This window comes from Myotis yumanensis, unplaced genomic scaffold (assembly GCF_028538775.1).
Source record: "Myotis yumanensis isolate MYYU_CA2020_CCGP unplaced genomic scaffold, mMyoYum1.0.hap1 SCAF_10, whole genome shotgun sequence".
Taxonomy (NCBI): domain Eukaryota; kingdom Metazoa; phylum Chordata; class Mammalia; order Chiroptera; family Vespertilionidae; genus Myotis; species Myotis yumanensis.
In genome coordinates, this window is record NW_027223761.1 from 15,527,771 (window position 1) to 15,550,142 (window position 22,372).

General features: G+C 53.9%; 1 protein-coding gene across 2 annotated transcripts in view; it reads left to right on the plus strand.

Moving 5' to 3' along the window:
• The window catches only part of TSPAN18 (tetraspanin 18), a 146,184-nt gene that overhangs the window by 96,543 nt on the left and 27,269 nt on the right, over nucleotides 1-22,372 (plus strand). For both annotated transcript variants that reach the window (XM_070427840.1, XM_070427841.1), the window contains exon 3: nucleotides 3,298-3,430. The gene's annotated coding sequence lies outside the window, so the exon portion shown is untranslated. The remainder of the gene's footprint in view (nucleotides 1-3,297; nucleotides 3,431-22,372) is intronic.

Below are 22,372 nucleotides of genomic sequence, written 5' to 3' on the forward strand. Positions count from 1 at the left end.
GATGGCTGGCTCCTAACCGCTTGCCTGCCTGCCTGCCTGATCACCCCTAACCACTCTGTCTGCCTGCCTGATTGCCCCTAACTGCCTCTGCCTCAGCCCCCACACCTGGGACCCAGGCTTTCGTCCTCCAGCCAGCCACAGGCAACCAGGACCCAGGCTTCCCTCCCTCTGGCCGCAGGCACCCGGGACCCTGGGTGGCTTCACCTGGGCCCCAGCTTTATCAGGAAGGACATCCGGAATGACGTCCAGAAGACATCTGGTCTATCTGTCTAATTAGCATATTACCCTTTTATTAGTATAGATTGTCTGGTTGAGTCCTACCTCCCTAGGAAGTGGCTTTATTATTTTTTTTTCACTTTATAGAGAAGGAAACTGAGGCCCAGAGAGGTTCAGTGACCTGCCTGAGGCCACACAGTTGATGACAGTGGTAGAGCTGGGATGCAAACCCAACATGTCTAAGTCCAGTCATCATCTTTCCCCCGATATCTGTCTCCCTCTCCCACCCACCCTTTCATCATCTCTTTACTCTCCACCTCTACCACCAGGCCCTTCCCATCCTCCTTTCATTCTCTCATCTGTTTCCACTTGCTTGGGCTCCCTCCTACTTTTTATCTACCTGGAGAATACCTCTGCTCTATGACCTTCAGTGGCTCCCTATTGCCTATGGATGAAGTTTCTCATCCTTAGCCTAGCATCATTCAAGGACCTTACCCCTCCAGCCCTGCCTTCCCTCCCTGTCTCATTTCCTAGGCAGTCTTGGCTCGTGGTTTTGGATACCCACCCCATACGTGGGTACCTCCATGCTTTTGCTCACCATGGTCCCTTTGCCCATAATGTCTTCCTCTCCTCTCCGTATGTTCAAATCTGCCCCCTCTTTCAGAAAGCCTTCCCGGGGCTCAAAAAAGAAGGGGCTCCTCGCTTCTCTGAACTCAGAACCAAGTGAAGAGGCCTCCTCAGCTTCCTTGAACTATGAAAACCAGGGCACTTAACCTTCCCTTCTCCATAACAGTGAGCTCCTTTGGAGGTGTAATTTGTGCCTCACTCATCCCTGGCACCTTCTGCGTACTGGATATACAGCAGGTGTTTAATTAATGCTCACCAACATGAGTGAATGCTCATGTTGCTTGTGATCTTCAGGAAAATGCCTATGTCTTCTCTGTGGCATTCAGGGCCAGCCCAGGGCAAGGGAGCACTGTCCACATTTTACCAACGTTCAGTGTAAAGCGCTGATCACAGGACTTTTCCACCTCATTTCCTACTCTGCCCGAGGCCCCAGTCTGGGTATCTCGGTGCCTTTGCTCACCCTGGCCCCAGCACCCTCTCTCCTCTCCAGATACACACGTCTGCCCTCTACTCCAGGAAGCCCTAATGTGCCTGCTGGGGTCATCAGGACATTGGGGGAGGAGGGGCCTTATTTTGGTGTCTCTGCCTGTGAGTTATTAGAGCCCTGGCTTTAGACCTGGCCCCGAGAGACCGCAGGGACCGGTGGCGGGTCCAACACCCCCTCTCACAGGGAGAAGCCAGGGCCCCACGGAGGAGAAGGTGTGCCTGAGTGCTCACATCCTGGGATGGCACCCCAGGACTGCTGCCTGCAGGTCCATGGGGCCTCCTGCTGTCACCTCCTGGGAATGAAGGCCCCGACCCCCCAGCCATGGGTCTGTTAATGGGGTGGGTGGTCTGCTTCTCCTGATAGGTGTGAGGGAGCATGGACTGGGGTGTAAACGAAAGATGGAGGCTGGGGGTCACCCCCGATGAGCCACTTCATCAAGGGTATTAGGAGGAGGCCCAGAGAGGCTGACACACACACGCCATCCGGATGGGGCTGGAGCAGGGACCACGGGCGGCCGCAGTTAGGCCTCACTTAGCATGCTGCTAAGACAGTCTCCGCTGTCACCTCTTTCCTGCAGCCATTCCTTTCTTTCTCTATCAGACCCTCTTGGAAAAAGCGGAGAATGCCACCTCTCCTGGGGATTTGTCCCACCCCACCCGCCCCTCTCCAGTTCTCACGCGCTGGCTGCCGTCTGGTGTGACATTAGCGTTCACCAGCTTGCAGAGCGCTAATGACATTTGCATTTTGCTGGCTGGTGAAATGTGGGCCGGGGCTTGGGGTCCTGTGGGGAGTTTGCAGCCCAGAGGGAGAAGCAGATAGGCTGGGTGCGGGCCCACACTGGTCCCTGAGAGGCAGGGAAGAGGGGTCCCGGTGGATCAGAGGGAACAAATAACTGGTGGAATGAGAGGGTTTTGTCTAAAGATGTGCCAAGGACAAAAAGCAACTCCCAGTCCAGTGCCCCACCTCCCCCGCAGGCACTCACTGCATTCTCTCCTGTGTTGCCTCCCTAACATTTATTGAGCGCTTGTTGTATGCCAAATGCTCTACTGAAGGCTTTACAGACTCATGGAAGCCATTTTTACTCCCTGCAGTTCTTGAAGATAATGCTGTCATTCTCCCTGTTTTACAGATCTGGAGATTAACGCCCTGAGCTACCCGGGGCCCCACTTCTGGAGAGAGGTTGCCCCAGCATGGGGCGAGATCCACCTGCCTCTGAAGCTTATGCTACTGTGGGCATTGCCTCCCACACCTTGTCCCGGCTTAAGCACAGCCAGGAAACCCTCCTCGGCCCTGGCCTTTCCCAGCATGCACCTGACAGGCAGGCAGCACACCCTGGCTGTGCGCCCTGGGCTGCTCCAGGGGCTGCAAGGCTGACAACTGCAAAGAAGGGAGCATCCCTGGAGAGAGCACCCAGCCACGAAACCGGAGAGACCCCAGGTTTAGGCCTCACTCTGCCACCAACTTGCTGTGTGACTTTGGACAAGTCACTGCCCCTCTCTGGGTGTCATTCTCCTTGTTGGTAAAACGATGCCGTTGGGCTGGCTCAATGGAGCATTCCAGGAATGCATTTGCACATGAGCAAGGATCTTTCCTCCAATGCACTTGAACTCTCCCGTAGTTCCCACCCCCTCGCTTGGACGTATAAAATTATGTTTTACATTCAAGCAAGCCATGAACATTTGTCGAGCATCCCCACTCTGCAAAGTGCACTGTGCTAGACGCAGCGAGATGCTTACGTATTTTTTTTCGGGCGTACACACAGGCATATGCATATCTTTGCGTCTTAGAATTGTCTGGCTTCCCAGTCCTGATGAGTAACCTCAGACTCCTGCAGTCTTTGCCTCATCACACGGCCTCCTCGGGGCCCAGAGAGCATTTCAAACAAAAACAAGAGACCTCAGGCAGCGTGAGCCAGTAAGCTCTCCCCCAACGAGGCAGTCACGGCTGGCTCTGTTTGTCTCTGACAGGTGGGCATCTCCTGGACAGCACGGAGCTTGCAGTGGCAAGAGCTTCTGGCACTGTCGTCAAAGCGACGTGAACCCTTTGAATTTGGCTTCTAGAAACGTGGACACAACCCTTTTCCAGACGCCAGCCACTGAGGTAAGGGAGTTCAGGCTTGTTCCGCACGGGGCGTTATGCTGTTTTCGTTGTTGTTGTTGCTAGTGGTAACTGTCAGCAGGGCACCCTCTCATTCTTTGTCATAGGGCCCTGATTTAGTCCCTTCTTTAGCAGGAGTGGCTAAGGCTCTAAAGTCCAGCAGACCAGGGTTCAAATCCTGGAATCACCAGTGTTTAGCTGTGTGGCCTTGAGACCTTTCTGTGTCTCAACCCCCTCCTCAGTCAACCAAGGAAGCAATAGCACCCACTTTCTGGGTTTGTGGTGAAGATAAAATAAGGTAACACATGAAAAAGACTGAGAACAGGATGGGCACCCAGTAAGCTCAGGACCCAGGACCCAGTTACTGTACTAGTCGTGAGCCTGCCCTGTCAGCTTGTCACTAGTTGATTCTCGCATGGATGGAGTGGAGTCCACATTCGCAATGGAATGTAGACTCAGTGAGGGCAGGGGCTTGTCTGTCGTAGGTGAATCCCCAGATCCCAGCAGAGCAAATTGGCCGTTGTTTGTTGACTGCATGGATGTGTGAAGATGCTTTATCTAGATTGTGTACAATCCTCGAAGGTCTTTGCATTAGTTGGGATATGGGTTTTGTTGTGTGTGACAAAATCCCAAAGTCACGGCTTCTTAAACAAAAGAGAGGATGCTTTTTCCTAAGTACCACTGAGCTAAGGGGTTTCTTCTCCACAAAAGCGTGAGAGGCCAAGTTTCCTTCTGTCCTGTGACTCCTCCATCACTTGTCTACGTGATCCGCGATGGCCCACGGTGGTGTCTGTCTCCATTCTGCTCAGCAAGAGGGGCAATCAGAAAAGGAGAGGGCACCCCATCCTTTAAGGGGGTGCACATGTCACTTGCATTCGTGTCCCACTGGCCAGAATGTAGATATATGACACACCTGGCCGCAGGGGAGACTGGAAGTTAGAGTCTTTATTCTGGGTGGCCATCTGCCCAAGTACAATCTTCAGAAAAAGGAGGAAGGAATGTGGGCAGACAAAACAGCGGATGCTCCCTAGTGGGCGGGGGGCAGGGATAGGGAGCAGGCAGGAGGGCTGATTTGTCCCAAGCAGGTCCTGCCTGTGGCCTCTCACAGGTAGACCTCGGTTTCGTGGATCTGGTATCTGGAAGCTTGATTTACACACACGCACACACACACACACACATTCACATACACAGAATCACACACATACACATACGCAGAATCACACACATTTACATACACACAAACACACACATTTATATACACACACATACACAAAAACACATGCCCACACATATACACAAACACACATGAACCCCACCATCTCAGCCACCCCGTATCAGGTTGCCTTGGGTTCCCCTCCACTTGCTCGAAGGATCTTTTCCTTCTTCCCTTCGCCCCATTCCCACCCCACCCCCACCCCCTGGCTGGGTAAAGTTTCTTGAGCTATTTTAGCATTTATTTGCTCTCAGTGGCCCCCAGAAGAGCAGCTATAGCCCGCCCCCCCCCCCCCCCCCCTCAGCCACCACTTCCTGGGGCCTCTGAGAGGGAGGGGAAGAGGGAAGGCACTGAGCGGGAGCCCATCTTCCAGGGCCCCAGGGGCCTGTGTGGGGTTCCAGGGCACAGGCAAGCGGGCCAGCCTCTCAGCCACAGCTGACGTCCACCGTGGCAGCCTCTATGATGCATTTAGGGTGCGGTGTATGATTTCATTTGAAAAAAGATTGCTCTGCAGAAAAAAATAGATGGCAAACCACAGCATATGCTTCTGCCTCCTAGGCAACTGGCCGAGTGCTTTTTAAGATCTGTCCTTTGCTTGATTTGGGTCAACCACAAACCTTCTTGGCCTTCATCTCCCTCTCTCTCTCTCTCTCTCTCTCTCTCGCTCTCGCTCTCTTTCTCTCTCCCCCCCACCCCCTATGGATTCTGCAGCTCTGACTCATCAGGCAGACAGCTCAGTGTTCAGCATCACCCTGCCTTATATGGTGTGCTCAGTGCTCCCCGGGCAATGAGTATTCATTCATTCCTTTCTTCAGCCAGTGACTGTTGAGTTCTTATTATGTGCCAGGCACTGTTTCATTTGCTGGGGGTTGAGGGGGAGCAAAGCTGAAAGGCCCCACTCTCAGGGAGTCTGCTGAGGGCAGGACCCCTCCTCTGCGTGTCTTGCCCCCAGTCCCTTGTCCAGTGTCTCAGTCAACGCTGAATTACAGTTGGACTTGGTGGATGTGTGTCAGTTACTTTTCACACTATTATAATCCTCACCCAAGGATATATTTTTTCCATTGAATTTTTTAGAGAGAGTGAAAGGGAGGGGAGGAAGGAGGAGGGAGGGAGGGAGGGAGGGAGAGAGAGAGAGAGATCCATGTGAGAGAGACACATCAATTGATTGTCTTCCGCATGCGCCCAACCAGGGCCAGGTATCGAATCTGCAACCCAGGTATATGCCCTGGACCAGGAATCGAACTCATGACCCTTTAGTACATGGGCTCCTGAAGCTTTGCATAAGCCCTCCCTTTCCGTGCTGGGGCTGAGGTTACAGGGAAATGCTGGAGAATCCACCCCAGTGAATGGCCTGGCCCTGTACCTAGGTGGTTTGATGGGATGGATTGAATTTCCTGGCTCAGCATTACACAAACTACAGTATTTTGGAGAAGATTGGCTCACCACTGGGCATGGATTATAGGGTTATGCTTCATTCTCACCTCCTTTAATGCCTCTGGATCCCAAATCGCAAGGAGTTTGGATATTTCTGAAGGATGCAAAGCCTACAGATTGGAAGGTGCACGGGGTCCAATCCGCCTTGTGCTCACCTGGTCCTTTGCTGGTGTCTGTGAGCCTCTCACCCTCTGTAGTCGCCAGCATCCAGCGCAGAGCCGGGCACGCGGGGGGCTTCCATCAGTGGTTGGTGAAGGGTGGACAGATGGCCGGATTACAGTGGATTCACTGTAATACTTGCTCTCCTAGCCTCAGTCCAAGTGTCCAAGGTGGTTGAAGGCACCGGTAACAGTTTGATTTTGGCTCCTGTGCAACATTAGTAGTTTCCAAGTCATGGAGGGGATGTAAAACAAATGGCTTTTGAGCTTGTCAGTTTCTCATTTCAGTCGTGGGAGGCGGCGTGGCGTGTGCCCTGATGTAAGGATGAGAGCTTGCTCAGACCCCAGCTCCGAGGCGGGGTGGCCTCGGGCATGTTATTTTGTCTCTCTTGAATTCTATTTTCTCATCTAGAAAATGATGGCACTAATAGCAGCCAGCTCCCAGGGCTCTGATGAGCATTAGATTAAATAATGGGTGTTAAGACGAGGAGCAGAGCTCTGAGCACGTGGGGAACGCTCAAGAGAGGATGCTGCTGGCCTATTTAATGACCCCCTTAAGCTAGTTGTTGCATATACTGCTTTCTTCCAGACATATTTTTGCAGACTGCTTTGCACTTTTAAGACACAAATTATTTTTTTGAAGTTGTTATTTCAGAAGTAAAACATGCTCCTTAAAAATTCAAACGATCCAGAGAGACTTAAATTAAAAAGCAAATGCAGCCCCCGACACCCAACCCCTTCCCTCATGGCCAGCTCTCTCATTCCCTTTCCCAGCAATGTTCCAAAATCGGAGCTTTTCTCCTTTTTTTCTTCGTAAGGACAGCGGACAGGTACGCAGTTAGGAGGGGACAGTGGCCACTCCAGGCCAGAAGTCCCGAGGCTAGTGCCTCGGTGGTTTGTTGGACCCGGGCACAGCCTGTCCTCTGGGCAGCCTGGCATCTCTGACTCCTGTTTGCTCTGACCTGGAGGATCCCCAGTGTCCTGAGGCCAGGGGAATGGTGTGAGGCGTGCCACATAGGGCCAGGCCTGGAGGGACAGGTGCACCGACACTGTGTCTGGCCACATGCCCGGGACCCTTCTTCTGTCAGAGCCCCAGGGCTCAGTCCAGCTTCAGATGCCTTGTTCCTGGCAGGGTGATCACTCACTTCCACACCTGTGCCCTCGGCTGCCACTCTCCTTCCCACATCAGGAAGGGGCCAGGGCCTACCCAGCACGCGGCCCAGAGCACCATGGACTGGGGCAGGTTTGAGTTTTACCAACACGAGGGTGCAAACTGCCCCCTGCCTTTATTTCTCTAGATCTGACTGTCGCTGAGCCCCCCTTGCCCATTTGAAGGACATTCGATCGCAGTCACATTGAGGAGGGAGGAGACTGGCCCCCTAGGATTGTGTAGGAAACTTGGGGGCCTTTGTGTGACCCGGAATATTGGGGGGAGGCTGCCTGGCTTCAGTGCACTCAGGACCCCACAGAGAGGCTCACTTGCCAAGTCTCAGGGCCCAGTGAGGGCAAGTGGGCGGCAGCCATTTCCATGCCAACCTAGGCGTGTGGCCTTTGGTTGCACCTGCAGGCCAGGAGCTTGGGTGTTTAGAATCCCAGCCTCTCTCAGGCACCTCAAGGCCCTGTCACCTCTTGGGAAGGCTGTTCCGGGATCAGGGCGCTTGAGCCTGTAGCTCTTGGATCCCACCAAATCCACTTCTCCTTGTTGACTCCCGCAATGCCCCCCAACCCTTTCCCCAGCCTTTGCCTCTGACCCTCCCTCACAGGCTCCACCCTTGTGTTCCACTTCCTGGGGCTCCAGCCTGTCTTCCTAGGCCCAGCGATCTCTTTGCTGGTCTTGGAAACAGCAGTCCCCAGGCGTAGGACCCAGTGATTAACCACCATCTTGGAAAGGGAGGGACACTGCCCACAGCAGAGAGAACAAATCAGAAAGATGGTCTCTGCACATTCTCCTGCCACCACATTGGCTACAACAGGTGAAACAGCACCTTCCACCCATTTGTTTATTGAGCACCAACTATGCCAGACTCTTTCAGAGACTGAAGGTGAAATGTCACCCAAGGTGGACCTCAAAGAGATTAGGGTTTAACCAGCGGTTCTCAGATATGGTCCCCACACCAGCAGCCTCAGCACTGCCTGGGAACTTGTTGGAAACGGAAATGCAGATTTTCGGACTCCTCCTCCCCCACACCTAATGAATCGGAGGCTGGGGTTGAGGTCCGGCAATCTGGGCTTTGCTAAGCCGTCCAGGGGACTGGGATGCAAGCTCAAGTTGGAATCACTGAGAGCAACAGGCAGGTGGCAGGAGGTTAATATACTGCGAGGCGGTGGCACAAAGAAGGGGTGTTGGGGCCCGTGCTGGGGAGAGGGAGGTGCTGGGGAAGGTGCTTGGATTATGAATGACTGAGGTGACAAATAAAACTGTGTGTGACTTAGGAGAGGGGAGGGAATTCTTAGCAGTGGGATTAGCACATGCAAAGTCCCTGGGGCATGACAGAGCAGCAGCATTTCAGGAGCTACACAGGTGCTGCTGGGGTGGAGTGACAAGAGGGCAGGGGGAAGGCGGGGGTGGTCAATAGGCCTCTTGTGCTCTGAGTTTGGTGGGTCCCCAGAAGTGCTGGGGAGCCTTGAAAGGGTTTATGCAGAGGAGGTGGGAAGATCTGAGCCCTGGGAAGATGGTGGGGAGGGTAGAGGCTGAGGCTGCCTCTGGAGGGCAGAGCTGAGCCTGCAATGGATGGGGAGGAGACACGGTGGGGCTGAATACCCTGGGTCTTGGAGAAGCCCTGCCCTGTTGCTAGAACATTCCCTCTGGGGAGCTGAGCCAATTGAGTGCTGGAGCCCAGAGAGCCACTTCTGTCCCTCTGTCTCAGTACCTTAGAGGCATCTGGAACTGTCCTGCCCTGTAATTAGTGTCTGCAAACCCCTTCCACCCCAAGTCTCCATGTTCTCTCTCTTGGCGGGGAGGAGACCTAGGTACCATCTGCAGGTCTGGGTTCTTGACCTGGAGCCGACTCACAAGAACTGCAAGAGCAACTCTGGACCCCTCTGAGGACGGAGCTAGGTGGGAGAGAGCGGGGGACCCAGGTGGACGATGGGAGGTGTGGATCAGGGAGACCCTGTCATTCACCTGGGTCCCTCCTCAAAGCTGGCTTAGGAGCCCCATGAGAGGAGGTGACTAGGGAGCCCCTAGCCCAGACCAGCCCACCCTCCTCCTCAGAGGCCCCGCCTCCTCACTGCCTTCTCAGGGCCAAGCAGGCACATGAAAGACAGTGGGGCCTCTCCCAGGCCTGGGGCTCTCACTTGGGAAGGGGCCTCCTATGAGCTCATCCTGTGGTGAGTCCAGGGCTGAGAGGAGGGAGCTTGCAAACCGCAGCCAGGATGCTGAGACCTCGGGAAGCCCAGCACCGAGGAAAGGGAGGGCGGGGGCAGGGATGAAACAGGCGCTGCTGCAGGGCCAGGCTGGGCCCCATTGGATTGGCAGCTCCTGCTTCTTGGGCACCCACTCCTGGGGCTGGATTTAGGCTAAATTGGAGTTGCTTGGAGCCCTGTGATGACGCCCGGGCTGGGCCTGTGTGTATTCAGGTATCACTTGAGCCCCAAGCAGCAATCAGAGCTGATTTGTGGTGAGCATTCAGAGCAGCTGTGGTTGCCGCTGAAGAGGTGCCAGTTGGGCCCTGCCCACGAGTCCCCTCCCTCAGGAGGGCTCAGGCCTTCCTGCTTCACTCAGAGTATAGACCAGCTGTGGGCAAACTACGGCCCGCGGGCCGGATCCGGCCCGTTTGAAATGAATAAAACTAAAAAAAAAAAAAAGACCGTACCCTTTTATGTAATGATGTTTACTTTGAATTTATATTAGTTCACACAAACACTCCATCCATGCTTTTGTTCCGGCCCTCCGGTCCAGTTTAAGAACCCATTGTGGCCCTCGAGTCAAAAAAGTTTGCCCACCCCTGGTATAGACTTAACTCTCAAGGGAAATAGGCAGCAAGGACTTGTGGCCTCACACACTAACTGGACTGGGAGGGGTTTCATAGTCATCTGTTTTCACACCTTGAGAGGTCATTGAGCTTCTGCTTGCATACCTCGAGTGATGGGGCTCTCACTACCAACTAAGAGCAATGTCCAGATTGCTTTGAAAGTTATTCTTCTGCTTTGCACAGGTCCTGGGTTCAAGTCCTACCCCTGCCACCTGTTATGTGGCCTCAGGCAAGTGACTGACCTTCCAGAGCTCTGGTTTCCTTTCGTCTACAATGGGTTTGATAGATACCCGCCTTTCACTTGTGGAGAAGTTTAAACCAGGCATCTTTACCACCATGAGCAGTTTAAATCTCTCCCCAGGTCTTCTCTGCTGACCTCTAGGTCTCACAGCCAGTCACAGCACCAAGATAAATGTCAGTCCCTCCCTGGCACAGAGTAGCTGCTCAGTTCTAGGTTGGTTTCATTGGTTTACCTCTCAAGCAGACCCACCAATGCCTTCGCGATAAGGCTAGACCAGGCCCATGGCTTTTACCCTCGCTCAGGGACCCCAATCCACAGGTGGCCTGAGCCGTCACCCAGCCCTGCTCTCCAAGGGCTTCTGGGAGACCAGTTTCCTGCAGGCTCCTCCCTCCTGCTGCACCATCCCTGGCCCCTAACCCTTCTGCTGAACCCCACCTCCTCACAGCGCCTGGACTTTGCTTCCGATATTTAAAAAGGTCTGCTGGTGGGCCTGTTTCCTTTCCTCGCGTTTTAAATGACAAGAAAGTGCCCACGTGAAACCCCAGAGAAGAAGTCGTGGAGACCGGCGGAGACCTCGGGTCAGCTTGCCACTGCCACCACAGGATGCGGCCATCGCCCTCCGCCATGGCCTTGGCCCCTCCGGCCTCTGCTTTGTTGGTGATTGTGCTGTTTTGCTGTTGTTGTTTTTAACAGCTTTATGGAGGTAGAATTTACACACCATAAAATGTGCTCATTTGCAGGATATGAGTCAGGGACTCATAGTAAATTTATAGTTGTGCAACCATCCCTACGATCTAATTTTAGAATATTTCCATCACCCCCAAAAGAAATCTGCTATGCATTGGTCATCGGTTCCCGTCCCCACCCCCAGCCCCAGGCAACCACCAATCTACTCTCTGTATAGATTTTGCCTTTTCTGGACATTTTATATGGATGGATCACACACCATGTGTGTGTATGGGGGGGGGGGGGGCGGGTAACTGTGTGTACTCAGTGATATACCCATCTTCCCACGGCCAGCCTAGGCCAAGGCGTGTGTTTCTTTAGAGTTGGAAAAACTCAGAGACACTGAGTGCAATCTTTACTTCAGTGCAAGAAGTAAAGTGTGAGATTGTACCCCGTCCCACACTAGGACCTGCCGACATGTGTTTAATACATCCAGGGTCAGGCAGCTCACTGCCCCCAGAGATGGAAGGAAATGCGCATGTCCTGATCTCAGCTAAGTGCCAGGATTGCTGATGTCATTTGGCCTCTGGGCCCATCCTCTGGGATGGCATCATTTGACAGCTGAGGAACTGCAGCTCCGAGAGGTTGAGGCACTCAGCCTGAATCACACAGTCAGGGTGTGGGGGAAGCCCGGATTTCTCCCGGGGTCTCTCTGATTCCTATGCATCTTTTAACACCTGAACCACATTTCCAGTCCTCCCCCGGGTGGGGGTACTCATCTTTGTATGGAGGTGAACTCTGCCTTCCTGTAATTCCCACCCATTGTGTCTAGTTTGGTTGACAAGACCCACATTGACATCCAACCTGGACAAGGGAGGTGGGGAGAGATTGGAGAAAAGGAGACAGCGTGGAAGAGGACTGGACCCGGAGGTGCATTTGCAAGGCTTACATGGTAGGACAGTTCAGGGAAATGTGGCTGGAAGCCCCTCCCTCCTGGGTCTGGGGAGCCAAGGAGTCTGGGCTCCTTAAGATTTATTTCCTTCTGGAAAGCAGAAAATTAGCCACTTGAGGGAGGTCTGCGGGAGCGCTGTCCTGACTTGCAGGCCTGTGACCTGAAGAGGACTGAGCTGCGCCCGTTGCCTGGATACGAAGCACCATTCCTGAGCCCTCTGAGCAGGTGCCTCCCGCAGAGCTGGGGGTTGCTGGTGTCCACGAGGGAGCTGATAGGCCTCACTCACAGGCCTCAGCACCAGCCCCTCCAGGGGCTCACAGGAGCTGGGCCTTCCCCGGGGCAGAGCTGGTCCATGCCAGCCCCACTGCTCCAGGCCAGCAGGCGACCTTGGGTCCTACACCTGCAGAATGGGATGGCACTCCCACATCCAATGGGATACTTCACAGGGGGTTGAGGGGCTCAGTGGGGTGGGGGAGAGCCCTGTATGAAAGCATGAGAACACGTTCTCACTCTACATGGGAGCTGTGCGTTCCTGGGCAAACTCTGTACCAGGAGCCTCTGTCTCCTCATCTGTGAAAAGGGGATGGGCCTAGCACAGTGGACGACATACAGTGGCGTTCCACCCCCAACTCCCACATCCTTAACCAAGATAGCAGCCTGGTACCATGGGCATGGTCCTTAAGAGAAGGGGCCCATCTAGCCCTCTAAAGGTCAATGATCTTTGTGCCTTTAGCTCTGAATGAAACCTCCCTTTCGACCCTGGGAAGAACCAGCATGATAGCCGTCTTGGTCAGGCACCGTGCTAAGAGTTTTACATGTATGATCTCAGTCCGTCGTCCCTACACACCGAGAGAGTACAGTGGCAGTCCCATTTTACAGGTAAGCATACTGAGGCACAGAGAAGGCAACTAAGGTGACCCAGGTCACAGGCCTAGAACAGAGCAAGGATTCATACCCACGTCTGTCTTGATTCCAAAGACTGGACACTAATCACCTTCACAAGTATCCTTCTGGAAATTTCCAGAGGCAAAAAAGGAAAATGGTGAGATGGGAACTAGTGGGAGAACTAGTTGGACACTTGGCACCTGGGTACGGGTACATCAGTTGTTCTTCGAGTCTGTGTCTGGCCTGACTGGCACTCCCCAGTTGGCAGCTGGGTGGGGAGGATATGAGAAGGAGAGGGTAAGCAGGGGGTGGGTTCAGCCCAGACTGGCCCCCTTGGGCCATTTGAGGATGCTCAATCCTCAACAGTGTGGAACCTGCTGGGACTGGACCCCTCCTCTCTGGTGGCCCTTTTTTTATAGAAACAGGGGTGGGAAGCAGAGAGTGTTGGGGCCACTGGTTGGTACAAGAACCATTCTGCCCACACTTCAAAGGAAGAGGCAGGAGGGAGACAGCCTGGTAACTGGAAAGGAAGAGGGTCCGGCAGCCACTGACCCATTTCGTGCAGCAGGAGGGTGGCATGCATTGCACCCCCTCATCCCCCCGTAGCTAGATTTGCCCTGGGGCAGGGAGAGCAGGCCCTGGGCAGAACGGGGACCCCTGGAACCAGCCCCTGGGCCCAGCCCTCCTTCACCCTTGTGGGGCTGCCAGCCCAGCCCAGATCCAGCCTCTCGATGCTGCTGCCAAATACCAGACAACTTCTCAGGCTTTTCCAGAGCTGATGTCCCACACAGCTCCCAGCCTGCAATTCGGCAAGTGGCAAACGGCTGACTGACCTCTCTCTGGCTGCAGGCTTTTTGGTGGGAAAGATGATCTTGGTCTGGATTAAGCTGGAGGGTAAAATAAGATTTACTCTCAAACAATACTCCCTGGCTAGAAGCAAGTCTGGGCCCTGGGGCTTCCGGGCAAGAGCTGCCAGGGGCCTGCCAACTCCTGCCTGGTCCTCACCCAGGAAGCCTCGCCTCCCCACTGACCCTCAGCCAGGCTGACTCCACAGTTCAGTTCGCCGCAGCGCTTATTCTCATGAAATGTGAATGAGAAGCCTTAAGGTTCAGTGTGTTATTGTCCGTGGAGCACTTGGCTGGGCCATGAGCTCATCCGATCTGTATAGCTGTCTTGGGAGACGGGCTGATGACCCCAAATGGGTTCAGACTCAAGTTCCAGCTCAGTCGCTTCTGGCTCTGGACCTTGGCGAAGTGGTTTCATGTCCTGGGAGCCTCAGTTTTTTCACCTGTGCAATGTGAGTGAGGATAGCTACCTCAGGTGTGTCATGAAGATGAGCCATAAAAAAAAAGAAAAAAAGATGAGCCATGCGCACATACAACACCCAACCAGCACCCGGGCTGCTAGCAATGCATCGTAATGGTAGCTTCTTTTAGGAAAGATAAGCTCAGATCTATGAAACAACAGCTGTTCAAAGTTGAGATTCAGTCCCAGAGCATTGTGGCCCTGAATGAGCCAGGCCTCCAACTAACCAGCCAGGGAGGGGTCCAGGACACGAGCTGGGTGGGCAGGGAGGCCTGCCTGGCCCTCATGGGGATGGCCATTCAGACACAGCCTTGAGCTCCAGGGAGGGAGGGAAGGCCCTTGTGCCCCTGTCCCCACTCCTCTTTGTGGAAAAACAACAAGGCCATTCTCTGCTGCTTAACTCATACCACAGCGATTTGTGCCCCTGGTGGCTGGGAGAAGAGTACCCTGGGGAAAACAAAGACAGAGGTCAGGCCAGGCTCTGGCTATGGGGAAGAAAGGAGGAGTTGAGAGTCAAGTAGAGTATGTACCACATCACCACCCCAGGCCCCCTCCATGCTGTAAAGGAAGCCTTCTGGGTTCTAGTGCAGACTTCATCACCCGTGACCGTGCCGTGAGGCCTGGGGTGGCCCTGCCCCTCCCTGGGCCTTGTCTTCTCATCTCCAAAATAAGGGCATTGGAACTAATGAGAAGGGACCACTGCCTAGGCTGGAGAAACCAGGGAAGGCTTCATGGCGGAGGAGACGTCAGGCTGGACTGTGAAGGGTGAAAAGAAGTTCTCCGGCCAGACAGAGGGAGACAAGGTATTGCAGGCCCAGGATGAAGCATCTGAGAAGACCTGGCAGCTTCAGAGTGTGGGGCTTACGTGGACCTTTCAGTTTGTTTTAATTAAATTAATGATACATGTTCTTTGTAAGAACAAAAGAACTCATAAAGAAAAAAAGAAAGTGTAAAGAATAAAAGAAAATCACCCACAGTCAGATAGTTAGTATTTGGTACCATATTAGCCCTTTTTAATCTGATTAAGGAAGTGGCCTTTAAGCTGCCTAATATACGGAGGGATCTCAGCTTCTGGGCAGACAGGGAGGAACAAAGAACTGTCTTCTGGCAGCGGAGCCAGGCCCCACGCCCTAGACAGACGGACAGCATTTCCTGGGGGTGGGGGCAGATGCACAGCAGACACTGGGGGAAGGGGACTCATTGGCATGTTGGGGCTGCAGAGCTGGGGAGGGAAGCCTGAAGGGAGGGTCTGTGTGCTTGAATGAGCTTCTGGGAAGGCCTGCGCCTGTCATCTGGCAGAAGTGGCCGTCCTGCCACCACGCAGCTGAGGGGTCCCTGTAATGGCTTCACTGTGGTTCCCTAAGACGTCTGGCTGCAGGGTACGGCAGGCTGGGGAAGGGGCCTAATGACGGTGAAGTCACTGCTGTGATCTTGGCAGCTCTTTGGCACCGCCTTTGAAATATGGTTCATCTTAATGGACAGGGCCTAAGAGGGAGGGCGGGCAGGGGCAGGGTGGGCAGCCCAGGTCACGTGGCTTGAGCTGGCTGCAGTGGGTCAACGTCAGTACAGGGGACTGTCCACTCCTCCAAGGCCCACTTAGGGGTCTTTTTCTGAGGTCGGTCCACATCCTCCTTTGGCTCCTGCCTCCCTTCTCCCAGCCCCTAACACCAGCAGGTTTTCCCCAGAGGCCCCGCCCCAGCCTCCTCACCTTAAGGAGGCAGTGAAAGCAGCCCATGAGGGAGTCTCAGGACCCACCTCTGCCCGCCTCATTAGACTGCCATCCTGGTCACCTGGGATCCCGAAGGCGGAGGGTGGGGGAATGCCAGTGTCTTGGAGGGTTGGAGGAGTGGGAAGGTCACAGTGACCACCTGAGCCATCATCACCTTGGCCATGAAAACAGGATGGGGTGTTCCATTTCCTTCCTGGCCCCTGCGAAGTCTGTTAGCCGTAATTACGAAGTTATGGGGAATTCCCAGTCTTCCTAATTAGTGTTAATAGGGGCTGGGTGAGTTAGTCAGGGGGAAAATAGATGCCTTTGTTTGCTTCCTCCAAATTAGACCACTGTGTGCTGCCTTTAGATGTGATAAAGCAGTGTTCTCATCTCGCCCGCCCCCGGTGGGCCTATAGCCCTGCACTGTGCACATGCCCACTGACCCTGCTGGTCCCGCACTCGAACACACACACACACACACACACACACACACACACAGCAGCACACAGATTTCAAGTCTTTGCAAAGCAAGCACCAAAACCAAACAGCATTTCAGCCACAGTCCCAGTTCCCTTTGGCTGTATTATTAGCGGCCCTCCTCCCCCCACGCCACCCCCCCACCCCAGAGGCCCCGTGCACCCGCCTTCCCAAATGAGATCGTATTAACAACCATTACCTGTTCCAGTTAGCGTGGTGAGTGAAACTGGGTGGGTGAGCAGGGCAATACCGCCCTCCTCTTCCTGCGAACAGGCTGAGGCATCCCCCCAGGAGGGAGGGAGCCAAGCCCGCTCCCCCCCACCCCCTCTCTGGTGGAATAATGAGATCTGGCGTCTCCACAGACACAGCCTTGAGCTGTGGAGGCTCCCGCCATCTGGGTCTGGGGCCATCCTGGAGGAGGTTTCCTTCGAAGCCAGCAGGAGGGAGGGAGGGAGGGAAGGAGACGCACATGTATTGTGCAGTATTGGCTCTTGGGCCTGTGCTCTGATCTTTTGCCTAGGATGGTGCTTTTTCAACTGAATCCTGGGTACCCTCAGTGCCTGGGGGCTCCTGCCTGAACCATGGTGTACACAGAGTCTCAGGATGTGTTCTAATAGATCATCAGTTCTTAAGGACTTGGAAGGCATTACCCTGTTTTTATATTAAAACAGCTGCAGACTATTTTGAAGTGAAATACAAGGAAAAAATATATAGATGCAGGAGATTCACAGGCAGGTTTGCTCTTCCACTGTCTTCTCTGGGCTGGGTCCCCAGATGTGCAGCGGGTAATAGGATTCCTTCCGTAGCCATGCAGGAACTGAGGAGGGAGAGTTTGTGAGGTTCTAAGTCATAGCATAATGCTGTGTGATGTTGGACAAGCCACTATACCTCTCTGATTCTCGGATCCCTGAATGGCACAATGGTAATGGTGTTAACACCTCATAGAGCCAGCTTCACAGCTATGCAACTGGGCTGTCACACAGAGCCCTGAGCTTAGAAGCCCCCCCCCCCCCCCCCCGACTTGGTTTAATTCTCGGCTGTTGCTGGCTTGAAATTCTTAATAACTTTTGAGTAAGAGCTTCCCTCATTTTTACTGGGCCCTACAAATTAAGGAGATGGTCCTGTATCTCCCAGTGAAGTTTTAGCAAGTTTTAAATCAAATATGTATGAAAGAGGCCCACTCAGATACTCAGCCCTGAGACCCCCATCTCCTCATCTGTAAATGGGGATATTATTAGTGATGCTGTGAGGATTAAATGAGGGCACAGAAGCACCTAGAACATCTCCCAAATATTCACTTCCTGAGGCCTCTTGGGTGCAGGGGCCCAGCCTGGGTGTCCCTGAGCCACAGGACTGGCCACAGAGCACCTGAGAAGGGAGCTGCAGAGAGAGGGAAACAGAATCTTAGGATTGACCCAGCCCATGGTGCTGATGACCTCAGCACATTCGGGGTGACTGGGGGCGGGTCCTGGGACCCATCATCTATGTAATGAAGGGGACGGACTCGAGGACCTCAGGCCTTGACATCCTCCAACATGGAAAAGCGATGAATTCCTCCATGAGAGCCCACCCAGCAGGACAGCACCTTCCACTCTGGGTGGGGGCAGCACACTGTGGGCCCATCTTCACAGTGGGGCTCTAGAGAGCTGCCCAGAAAAGGGACTAGCTTGCAGGCCTGGGGCTCCTGCTGTCACAGATGGTTGAGGGGCAGTGCTGGACAATTGTGAGGAGCCCAGACTGCCTGGGTTCAAATCCCAGCCCTGCCACCGCCTAGCTGAGTGACCTTGGGCAAGTGACTTGACTTCTCTGAGCCTCAGTTTTCACAATTAAAACGAGGTAATTACAGCATCCAGCACACAGAGTTGTGGGCGTCAGTGAGGGCTGAGTCTGGCACACGCAGCTCTGTAGACGTGCACCACATTCTTGTTGTTGATTCTCTCCTGGTGAGCTGCCTCCCCAGCTCCCTCCCAGGCCCTGACTCCCCCACACCCCCACCCACCCTCTGAACCTCTGCCCCGAAGGCCAGTCTGCCCAGTGCTCTCCGGGGGCAGCTGGGCAGCTGTAACCTGGTGATAAGAACAAGGCATTCTGGGAAGAAAGGATTTCTTTGAGCATCATTGATGAAGCTGAGCAAAGGGTCCTTACATCCATATTTCAGAGGGAAACGTGACCTTCAGCTGGGGCGGGGGGAGGCAACTGGAAGTGGCTGAGAGCCAGGGGAAAGCTGGGGCTTCAGAATTTCCACAGGTCAGCTCACTCCTGGCTCCACTGATCTCAAGTCCTTCCGGGCCTCACTCCTCGTCTCCTCATCTGCGAACCAAGGATGTTAGTACCTCTCGAGGCTGCAGGAAAGCTTCAATGAGATATGTGTAAAATGTGTGTCCCACCACCAGAGCCCGGCAATACAAGCAGATGTTCACTGAGCCTGCGCTATTCTAAGCCACCGTTTTCCATTTAGCCCTACTGAGCAGGGAGCATTGCCTGCCCCAGAGCACACAGCCAGGAGGGGCTGACCCCGCCCCTGATACCTCCGGTCACTTAGGTAGTGGATCCAGGTTCTCGTTCAGGTTCATCTCTTACTGGAAAGTCCAATTTGATGCCACTCTAGCTGACTCATTTCCTATAGAATCTCATCTCAACAGTATTTGCTATTCAGAATCACACCCTGGAAGAGGCAGTCCATGAGAGAATGGTCTCAGGCAAAACCCAGAATCATCTTCCCAGCATTCACTTAGCCCTGCGGCTCAGGTGTGCCTGGACGTGACACAGATCTGCCCACGTGCTCAGGGCCCTGGTGGCTCTGAAGTCATCTTACAGGGGCTCAGCGGTGCATGCTCAAGGTCACACAGCACCTAGGGATGGGGTCTGGCTGGAGCCAGGACCGCCATGGTCTAAAGCCTGCTCCATACACCCCCTCCCCACCCCAGGTTCCTGGAAATCCCAACCTTGACCCATGAATTTGCTGAGTCTTTCTCTTGCTTAATTAATGACAGGGCAGCCAGAGGGAAATGAAACACCTGCCCAGCTCTTCCTTTCCCAGCAAGGAGGCGCCCCAGGACCCCTGTTCTCAGCAGGCCCCGGCCGTCCTGACGTTGCTCTGGACCAGCCAGCTTTGTGCAGTGGCTCAGACATGCAGAGCCTCTAAATTAAATGTGGCCACCGCCTGCTGGGGGTCACAGTCCCAGGGCCGGGATTTATGTCCAGGCCTCCGAATGAGGTGTGCTTTAAAGAAGTGTTCCAGCTGACGTAAGCAGGTAGCCTTCCATCTCTCCAGGAAGAGTGCGCGCGCTCGCGTGTGTGTGTGTGTGTGTGTGTGTGTGTACGTACACATGCACATGTGGGCGTTCAGAGAGGGGGAAGAGAGCAGATAGAGGCAGAGAGATGAGACTTTGGAGAGGCAGAGGGACAGTCTGGCACACACAGTTGGTTAGTAGCAGAGCAAGGACTAGACCTCGAGTCCCCCAATTCCCACTGAGAGATGGGAACCTGGCTCAACTCCAGAGCTAGCTGGCTGACTGTAACCCAGTGATGGCGAACCTATGACACGCGTGTCAGAGGTGACACACGAACTCATTTTTTGGTTGACTTTTCTTTGTTAAATGGCATTTAAATATATAAAATAAACATAAAAAATACAAGTCTTTGTTTTACTATGGTTGCAAATATCAAAAAATTTCTACATGTGACACGGCACCAGAGTTAAGTTAGGGTTTTTCAAAATGCTGACATGCCGAGCTCAAAAGGTTCGTCATCACTGGTGTAACCTAAACTTGAACCCAGATTCCCAGACCCAAGGGCAGTACCTCCTATCTTTACTTCCCCGGGAAAGGAGGAAAGGTACCAGTTTGCCTGATTAGAGCCTGGCCGGAAACCCCCTTTCACAGCCCTCTTCCCAATGCCCCCAACTGGCCAAAAGGGACACACAAGTGACTGTGCTCTGCGGGGCAGCTTGAGTGTTTGGGAGTGGGTGCGAGGCCTCCACTACTGAGCTCAGACACAGCCCACACACCCTGCGATCCGTGTGCATAGTGGCTACCTTCCCTCCACTCCCAGAGTTCCCAGAGTGTCAGCAGGGCCTCCTTACCCTCACCCCTTTATTTCACTGACATTTCTTAGCTCTGAGTGCTACAGACTGGGCAGTATTTACATTTTTATTTTTTATTTTATTTTTAAAAAATATTTTATTGATTTTTTACAGAGAGAAAGGGAGAGGGATAGAGAGTTAGAAACATCGATGAGAGAGAAACATCGATCAGCTGCCTCCTGCACACCTCCTACTGGGGATGTGCTCGCAACCAAGGTACATGCCCTTGACCGGAATCGAACCTGGGACCTTTCAGTCTGCAGGCCGACGCTCTAGCCACTGAGCCAAACCGGTTAGGGCTGCGTTTACATTTTTAAATGGTGAGGTCTGCTTATCGAATATTCAGACCACCATGTCCATTTCTGAAAGGACAATAGCAGAATTCTTTCCACGCACGAATGGAGCCGGTGACACCCAGGTGCTTGCTCAGCACTGGCCTGGGGAGCCACGGAGCTGTGGACCATGGCTCAGGGACTAGGGTGGACCAGAGGTGTGGCTTCTAAATGAAGGAGGATTACAGCTTCTAGAGCGCTTTCCCTCGTCTCAGGCGCTGTGGGCTCATGGCATGTTCACATGACTATGAGATCAGAAGGCCAAGGCCGCACAGGTAGCCAGTGGGGAAGGCGATCCCACCTGGATACGCTGATGCCTCTGTTTGCTCTACTTGCTGCCTTGCCAGAGAAGCCCAGGGAGGGCAAGGAACTTGCCTGGCACTACCTGGCTGGCTAGTGGCAGAGCAAGGACTAGACCCTGAGCCCCTGATTCCCACTGCAACACTTTCCTAGTGGTTTCCCCAATTCTGGAGAGATCTGTGGTAGGTCAAACCAGCTCTGAGACATCCTCAAAGCCCTCTGAGTCCAGATGCTGGGACTAACTTACTAGGTTCAGATGCAGCCTCATAGCTGTGTGACTGGGCACGTTACCTCACTTCCCTGTGCCTGGTTTTCCTTGTCTGTAAAATGGGCACAATGATTGTACTCACTTCATAGACTGTTGTGGAAACTAAGTGAATGAATAGTCGCACAGTGTTTAGAACTGTGCATGGCACGTAGTAAGCATCCTGTTAACTCTTATCATTGCCACCGTCACCATTCTCCTCCCCTCCCAGAACTTGCCACGTGGTCACAGCCTCCCTGCCCCTTGTAATTGCTACTGGACCTCAGCAGAACAGAGAAGATGCCTTCCCATGCACCACGGGCTAATCAAAGGGCACATCTTTGGCTTGTAATTTGCTCTGCATCAGTCATCTGTCATCTGTGAGGGCCTCAGAGAGGGGACCAAGCCTGCAGCAGGCAGGCCAAGAAGTGCTGCCCAGACACGTTGCCGTGCGCCAGACTGGGCAGTGGCCATGGCCGAAGGGTCAGGCTTCTCTGGCCCCCCAGCAACCCTTGTGCAGTACAGCCCTCCTCCCAAGAGTTCTCGGCAAAGGATACAATCCAGGAGGGTTCTCCTTGGGTTCCTACAGGGCAGTGGGGTCAGGCCCTGGCCCCAGAGGGTGACAGCTCCAGTTCCTCTGGTTCATTCAGCCCCTTCTGATGGACAGCTCCCCTCCCCATGCTGTTCAGACCTGTGCGTGCTCCACTTGGAGCTCTTAGGCCTCACCAGCTCTCCTGCTTCCTACGGTCTGAGTTAGTCTTTCGCCCAGTATTTTCTGATTGCGGAGGGTGCTGCCCATCATCCACAAGGGCCTCCTTTGACCCTCATGACATCCCTCTTCCGTCTTTATCCCTGTGTCCACAGTGAAGCTGGTGAGGCTCAGAGAGGTGCTGGGACTTGGCTAAGCTGCACAGCCTGAACACGGGGCTGGAACCAGCCTCCACATACCCAGTTCTGTAGCCTCTCTCA